The sequence below is a fragment of the Salmo salar genome, chromosome ssa07 (assembly GCF_905237065.1).
Source record: "Salmo salar chromosome ssa07, Ssal_v3.1, whole genome shotgun sequence".
Taxonomy (NCBI): domain Eukaryota; kingdom Metazoa; phylum Chordata; class Actinopteri; order Salmoniformes; family Salmonidae; genus Salmo; species Salmo salar.
Window position 1 is genome coordinate 20,795,127 of NC_059448.1, and position 8,125 is coordinate 20,803,251.

Consider the following 8,125-nt stretch of genomic DNA (forward strand, 5'->3'; position numbering starts at 1 on the left):
GGTCTTCGAAAGCCAAGTTAACAAACAGATCACCGACAAATTTTGAATCCCACCGTACCTTCTCCGCTATGCAATCTGGTTTCCGAGCTGGTCATGGGTGCACCTCAGCCATGCTCAAGGTCCTAAACAATATCATAACCGACATCGATAAGAGACAATACTGTGCAGCTGTATTCATTGACCTGGCCAAGGCTTTCGACTCTGTCAATCACCACATTCTTATCGGCAGAGTCAACAGCCTTGGTTTCTCAAATGACTGCCTTGCCTGGTTCACCAACTACTTCTCAGACAGAGTTCAGTGTGTCAAATCAGAGGACCTGTTGTCCGGCCCTCTGGCATTCTCTATGGGGGTGCCACAGGGTTCAATCCTCGGGCCGACTCTCTTCTCTGTATACATCAATGATGTCGCTCTTGCTGCTGGTGATTCTCTGATCCACCTCTACGCAGACGACACCATTCTGTATACTTCTGGCCCTTCTTTGGACACTGTGTTAACTAACCTCCAGATGAGCTTCAATGCCATACAACTCTCCTTCCGTGGCCTCCAACTGCTCTTAAATGCAAGCAAAACTAAATGCATGCTCTTCAACCGATTGTAAGTCGCTCTGGATAAGAGCGTCTGCTAAATGACTTAAATGTAAATGTAATGCTGCCCACACCTACCCACCTGTCCAGCATCACTACTCTGGACGGTTCTGACTTAGAATATGTGGACAACTACAAATACCTAGGTATCTGGTTAGACTGTAAACTCTCTTTCCAGGCTCTCATAAAGCATCTCCAATCCAAAATTAAATCTAGAATCTGCTTCCTATTTCGCAACAAAGCATCCTTCACTCATGCTGCCAAACATACCCTAGCAAAACTGACTATCCTACCGATCCTTGACTTCGGTGATGTCATTTACAAAATAGCCTCCAACACTCTACTCAGTAAATTGGATGCAGTCTATCACAGTGCCATCCGTTATGTCACCAAAGCCCCATATACTCCCCACCACTGCGACCTGTATGCTCTCGTTGGCTGGCCCTCGCTTCATATTCGTCGCCAAACCCACTGGCTCCAGGTCATCTATCAGTCGTTGCTAGGTAAAGCCCCACCTTATCTCAGCTCACTGGTCACCATAGCAGCACCCACCCGCAGCAAGCGCTCCAGCAGGTATATTTCACTGATCACCCCCAAAGCCAATTCTTCCTTTGGCCGCCTTTCCTTCCAGTTCTCTGCTGCCAATGACTGGAACGAACTGCAAAAATCACTGAAGCTGGAGACTCATATCTCCCTCACTATCTGTAAGCACCAGCTGTCAGATCAGCTCACAGATCACTGCACCTGTACATAGCCAATCTGTAAATAGCCCATCCAACTACCTCAGACTTTCTCTATTGTATTATTGACTGTATGTTTGTTTATTCCATGTGTAACTCTGTGTTGTTGTTTGTGTCGCATTGCTTTGCTTTATTTTGGCCAGGTCGCAGTTGTAAATGAGAACTTGTTCTCTACTAGCCTACCTGGTTAAATAAAGGTGAAATACATTTTTTAAAATACAAATAAAAATGTATCTGTTTTTATTTTTTATAGCTAAGTCTCCTCCTGTTCCCTAATTAAGAGGTGATGACTAATCCACTTCACTACCATTGTCAACTTTCTCCTGATATGAACTGAAGCCTCATCTCATGTGCCCGCTCATCCACTGGCACATTGCATGTTTCCCCTGCAAGCACTGTGAGTACTCCTATCAAATTTTTCTCATTACTGTATGTAGAGTCAATCACATACACAAACACAATCACATTATTACACATCAATGATTTTACTCCTTGCTTGGACTAACTCATTCTTAGCTCTTTTGTCTAACTGTGTAGTGTGGTGTGTTATAGTTTTTTGTCTTCCCAGTCGAATCCTGTCCTGCAGTGATCAAGTCTCTGAACACCTCAATTCACACCTCATACTCTCATTCAATCACTGCTGTGATCCCTTTCCAACACTGTGTAAGTAGACCTCTCATTCCTATTCCTCATAATATTATACTATAAATGTATTTATTAAATGCTTTAGGTTAAAATAATTAGTCTTTGACGAGTTTTGAAATACACTTAGTCATCTCTGTGCGTTCCGCGCCTATACCGTCGGTCTGCCATCCTCCTCAATTTTTCAACTCACCAGCCTTCACTGGTTCCAATTCATCCCAAAGGTGCTTGATGGGGTTGAGGTCAGGGCTCTATGCAGGCCAGTCAAGTTCTTCAAACACCGATCTTGACGATCCATTTCTGTATGGACCTCGCTTTGTGCACGGGGGCATTGTCATCATGCTGAAAAAGGCAAGGGCCTTCCCAAAACTGTTGCCACAAAGTTCGAAGCGCAGAAACGTCTAGAATGCCATTGTTTTCTATAGCGTTAAGATTTCCCTTTACTGAAACTAAGGGGCCCAGCCCGAACCATGAAAAACAGCCCCAGACCATAATTCCTCCTCCACCAAACTTTACAGTTGGCATTATGCATTCGGGTAGGTAGCGTTGTCCTGGCATCCGCCAAACCTAGATTCGTCAGTCGGACTGCCAGATGGTGAAGCGTGATTCATCACTCCAGAGAACGCGTTTCCACTGCTCCAGACTCCAATGGCGGCGAGCTGTACACCACTCCAGTCGATGCTTGGCATTGCGCATGGTGATCTTAGGCTTATGTGCAGCTGCTCGGTCATGGAAACCCATTTCATGAAGTTTCGTCAAACAGTTATTGTGCTGACTTTGGACAGATGATTTTTACACGCTACGCACCTCAGCACTTGGCGGTCCCGTTCTGTGAGCTTGTGTGGCCTACCACTTAGTGGCTGAGCCATTGTTACTCCTATACTTTCCACTTAATAACAGCACTTGCATCTCTAGCAGGGCAGACATTTTAAGGACTGAGTTGTTGGAAAGGTGGCATCCAACGACAGTTCAACGTTGAAAGTGACGCGATCTTCAGTAATGCCGTTCTATTGACAATGTTTGTCTATGGAGATCGCATGGCTGTGTGCTCGATTTTATACAACTGTTAGCAAAGGGTGTGGCTGAAATATCCGAATCAAATAAACAAGACATACATATGGGAAACATTGGCTTTCATCTAATGCGTCTGACCTTCTCCACAACCCATGTTGCCTGAAAGTATACTATATATACAAAGGTATGTGGATACGCCTTCAAATTAACACAATAATGGCTTTATTATTCTTATTATTGATGACAGCATGCCAAAGGCCAATTACATGGTTGCTAATCGGCTTCTCTCTTTTTTTATTTTCAGAATTATGGAACAGCTACGATGCTTTCCTGCAAGGCTTGGCGAAGACCAACAACGGAGAGGAGGGCTGGCATCGAACATGTTTGGTGACTCTTGGCACTACCCACGTCACCATTTGGAAGTTCGTCAAGTTATTGCAATGACAGCAGCAAAGTGGTGAAATGAGAATGGAGCAGCAACTTACTGCCGTTTCTCCGCCATGGCAAAAACCCTGCTATGGCAAGCAACAGAATGATCTTAAGTCACTGGTTCAGAAGTACAACACACCTGAACAGCTGGAGACTCACCTGAAGAGCGTTGCCTACACTTTCAAGTTGCAGTGGAGAATACTCCAAAATCCAAGTTGCACCTATCCTACTTGGACATATCTTCAAGAAACATTGATTTCAACCCTTTCAATGGTCCTCATGAGACCAGAATATAAAGCACATTCTTGGAAGATTTGTTCCTGAACTTGTTTTTATGGTGCTGCATTGTCATGTAGCTTACTTTTATTTGTGTGTAAATGTTGGTTATTCGAAATAAATGTTTTAGGCTTACTTATTTTTGCCCCATAATTTTTTGTTGAAAAATAAAAGTTTTATAGTGAATGGTTGGTGTTAATGGGTGGTTGAAAAATGAGATAAAACGAAAATGCATTACTTAAAACGAAAATACATTGTAGAAACTAGATATTGGCCATTTTTACTCTTCAGTCTTTATATAACCTTGTGAAAAAATGTATATACAACATTCTGCCCATATGAACAAAGGTATATAGGCCTAGGCTACAATATTCTGCCCATACGAAGGAAGGTGGGCTATTTACAATATTTGTAGCCGTACATTATTTAATTAAAAGCACAACAGACGGAGAAAAAAGTGGTGGAGGTCGGGCTGCCTTCTGAGAATTCGTAGCCGAGTGAGTAAACTTCCACTACCATCCTGTCATAAAATAAGTTGTACTCATCCTTGAAAATGTCGTACTGGAGAGAAGAGGACCAAGGCGCAGCGAGACTGTGAATACTCATACTTTAATAGACTCCAGTAAGGCATCCACAGGAAAACAATAACACGACAATAACAGTCTGACTAGGCACACGGCTAAGCACAGAACAATTCCCCACCACCCCAAAGACAAACACACACACCTATATAGGACTTCCAATCAAAGGCAACTATACACACCTGCCTTCAATTGGAAGTCCCAATCATCAACCCAACATTTAACCAACACAAACATGCCACGTCCTGACCCCAAAACTAAAACACTAGCTCCATCTGCTGGTCAGGACGTGACACATCCGTACTATTGGCCAATGTGCAATCACTGTAAAATAGAATGGATGATTAAAAATATCCTACCAATGGGACATTAAAAACGGCAATATCTTATGTTTCACAGAGTCGTGGTTGAAAAAATAAAACAATGCATGAAATGTATGCATTCACTACTGTAAGTCGCTCTGGATAAGAGCGTCTGCTAAATGACTAAAATGTAAATCTGACCATAATTATATCATTCTGGTTTACAAGCAAAGACCAAAGCAGGAAGTACCAGTGACTCGCTCAATACAGAAGTGGTCAGATAACTCAGATGCTATGCTACAGTACTGTTTTGCTAGCACAAACGGGAATATGTTCCGGGATTCATCCAATGGCATTGAGGAGTATACCACCTCAGTCACCAGCTTCATCAATAAGTGCATCGACGATGTTGTCCCCACAGTGACTGTACGTACATATCCCAACCAGAAGCCATGGATTACAGGGAACATCTGCACCGAGCTAAAGGCTAGAGCTGCCGCTTTCAAGGAGCGGGACACTAATTCGGATGCTTATAAAAAATCCTTTTACACAGTCAAAGTGTCAATACAGGATTAAGATTGAATCCTACTACACCAGATCTGAAGCGGCTGGGCTTGAAAACTATTACAGACTACAAAGGGAAACCCAGCCATGAGCTGCCCATTGATGCGAGCCTACCAGACGAGCTAAATGCCTTTTATGCTCGCTTCGAGGCAAGCAACACTGAAGCATGCATGAGAGCACCAGCCGTTCCGGACAACTGTGTGATCACGCTCTTGGTAGCCGATGTGAGCAAAACCTTTGAACAGGTTAACATTCACAAAGCCGCGGGGCCAGATGGATTACCAGGACGTGTACTCAAAGCATGTGCGGACCAACTGGCAAGTGTCTTCACTGACATTTTCAAACTCTCCCTGACCGAGTCTGTAATACCTACATGTTTCAAGCTGACCACCATAGTCTCTGTGCCCAAGGAAGCGAAGGTAACCTGCCTAAATGATTACCACCCCATAGCATTCATGTCAGTAGCCATGAATTGCTTTGAAAGGCTGATCATGGCTCACATCAACACCATCATGCCGGAAACCCTAGACCCACTCCAACTCGCATACCGCCCCAACAGATCCACAGATGACACAATCTCAATCACACTCCACACTGCCCTTTCCCATGTGGACAAATGGAACACCTATGTGAGAATGCTGTTCATTGACTACAGCTCAGCGTTCAACACCATAGCTCATCACTAAGCTAAGGATCATGGGACTAAACACCTCCCTCTGCAACTGGATCCTGGACTTCCTGATGGGACGCCCCAGGTGGTAAGGGTAGGCTACAACACATCTGCCACGCTGATCCTCAACACTGGGGCTCCTCAGGGGTGTGTGTTTAGTGTCCTCCTGTACTCCCTGTTCACCCACGACTGTGTGGCTAAACACAACTCCAACACCATCATTAAGTTTGCTGACGATACAACAGTGGTAGGCCTGATCACCGACAATGATGAGACAGTCTATAGGGAGGAGGTCAGAGACAACAACCTCTCCCTCAATATGAGCAAGACAAAGGAGCTGATCGTGGACTACAGGAAAAGGTGGGCCGAACAGGCCCCCATTAACATCGACAGGGCTGTAGTGGAGCGGGTCGAGAGTTTTACTAACGAACTATCAAACACACCAAGACAGTCGTGAAGAGGGCACGTACGCACTACAGAGGGTAGTGCGTACGGCCCAGTACATCACTGGGGCCAAGCTTCCTACTATCCAGGACCTATATACTAAGCGGTGTCAGATGATGGCCCAAAAAATTGTCAAAGACTCCAGCCACCCAAGTCATAGACTGTTCTTTCTGCTACTGCACGGCAAGTGGTACTGGAGCGCCAAGTCTAGGACCAAAAGGCTCCTTAACAGCTACCCCCAAGCAGGGGCGGAAATCCCGGGGGGACGGGGGGACACGACCCCCCCCCCCCATCCTGGGAAAAATATGATTTGTCCCCCCCAATATATCACTGAAACATAACTATGTAATTTAAATAATATTAATAATACACAATGAAAGCAATTGTGCTGATTATAGACACTTAATAGCGCGTTTTTAAGTTTCAAAAGATTGCGACCCACCCTTTGCCTCACAATGGTTTGATCCACTGCCAGTTCCTTAGCTTGCTAGGTAACAGAGAGGTCGTATCTACTGTCTGAAAGGCACTCAATGCACGTATCTGACGTGAGGTTAATCCAGTCAATCGCGCGCACACACTAGCTGAATATGCAGAGCTAGCGCGCAAATATTAACTATTAAGCTAGCTAGTACCTATTCCATTTATGTGGCGTCGTCAAAGATGGAATCAGCATGCAGATGATGTAAGTTAGTGCTTCAAAGTCCCTGTGATAGGGTTAGTGATAAACTGAAATCCAAACTGAACAGAACTACACTCTCTTCTACCATTGTCTTAAATATATTTAATGGTCTCGTTGCAAAAGCTAAATTGTCGCAAGGGAACTTTTATTTATTTATTTTATTTCACCTTTATTTAACCCGGGTAGCAAAGATTATAGCAAACACCACTGAAACTGAATTGGTGCTCGCTAGCTTTGCAAATTCAGCTATTGTTGGAAGCCAGCCAATATAAAACAAACTATTAAAATTACAAAAGGTTGCAGCATATGTTGTGTAAATGGTGAACTCATACAGCTGTCAACACTTGTCATTTTAATCCGTTTCACATTTGCTAGCTACCTTTTAGATCGAAGCCCAAATAGAATGATTGAAGATGATAGAAGCCCATCTCCTACTGTAAATAACCTACACACTGTGTGTGTAGCCAGCCAGCCAGCCAGCCAGCCAGCCAGCCAGGTAGAAAAATGGCAGAAAAATAAAAGACGGACATCAGAGTATTTTTCAATACACCAAAACGCATAGTAAGAACCCTAGTAGCCTAATATCTCAAAGACTAGTTGATAAAATGTTCATAAGAAAGAAATGAAATTCTAATGGAAATGTTTCACAATGATGTCATTAGGCAGAGCAGGCAACAGATGGCACACAGACAGCAGAGTTGGGGACAGATATGTAGGGACAGACTGGCAGAGACAGGGAGTCTCAGGTAAGTTTGTTGAGTCTTTGTTTGGCAACATTATGAAAGGTTCTCAATTTTTTTGACTTGTAAAATAGGAACATAATTGGAAAATGCCATGGATACCCCCACTCTCAACTTAAACTGGTGACTGAACTAAGATTTGTTAAAGGCAATGGTATTGCTGTTGTGATTAGTTGTGTAGTTTTGGGTACCGGTAGTTAGGAGTACGGCAAACACCTTATTTCTTTGGTTCCTCAATATACATTTACCATATTACAATGTAGGCTATGTGTTACAACACTACTTTTGGTGTCCCCATCAGGAATTGCTCTTGAGAAAATGTCATGTAATTGTCCCCTCCAAAGTTGATATCAGATTTTCGCCCCTGCCCCCAAGCCATAAGACTGCTGAACGATTAATCAAATAGCCACCTGGACTATTTACATTGACATGCCCCCCTCCCTTTCGTTTTACACCGCT

At 43.7% G+C, this 8,125-nt stretch overlaps 1 long non-coding RNA gene across 1 annotated transcript; it reads left to right on the forward strand.

Moving 5' to 3' along the window:
• The first annotated feature begins 1,598 nt into the window (after window positions 1-1,598).
• On the forward strand, window positions 1,599-3,790 carry LOC123743745 (uncharacterized). The gene is made up of 3 exons (XR_006770579.1): window positions 1,599-1,722; window positions 1,878-1,988; window positions 3,286-3,790. It is a non-coding gene; the product is annotated as an uncharacterized lncRNA (long non-coding RNA).
• Window positions 3,791-8,125: the final 4,335 nt, after the last annotated feature.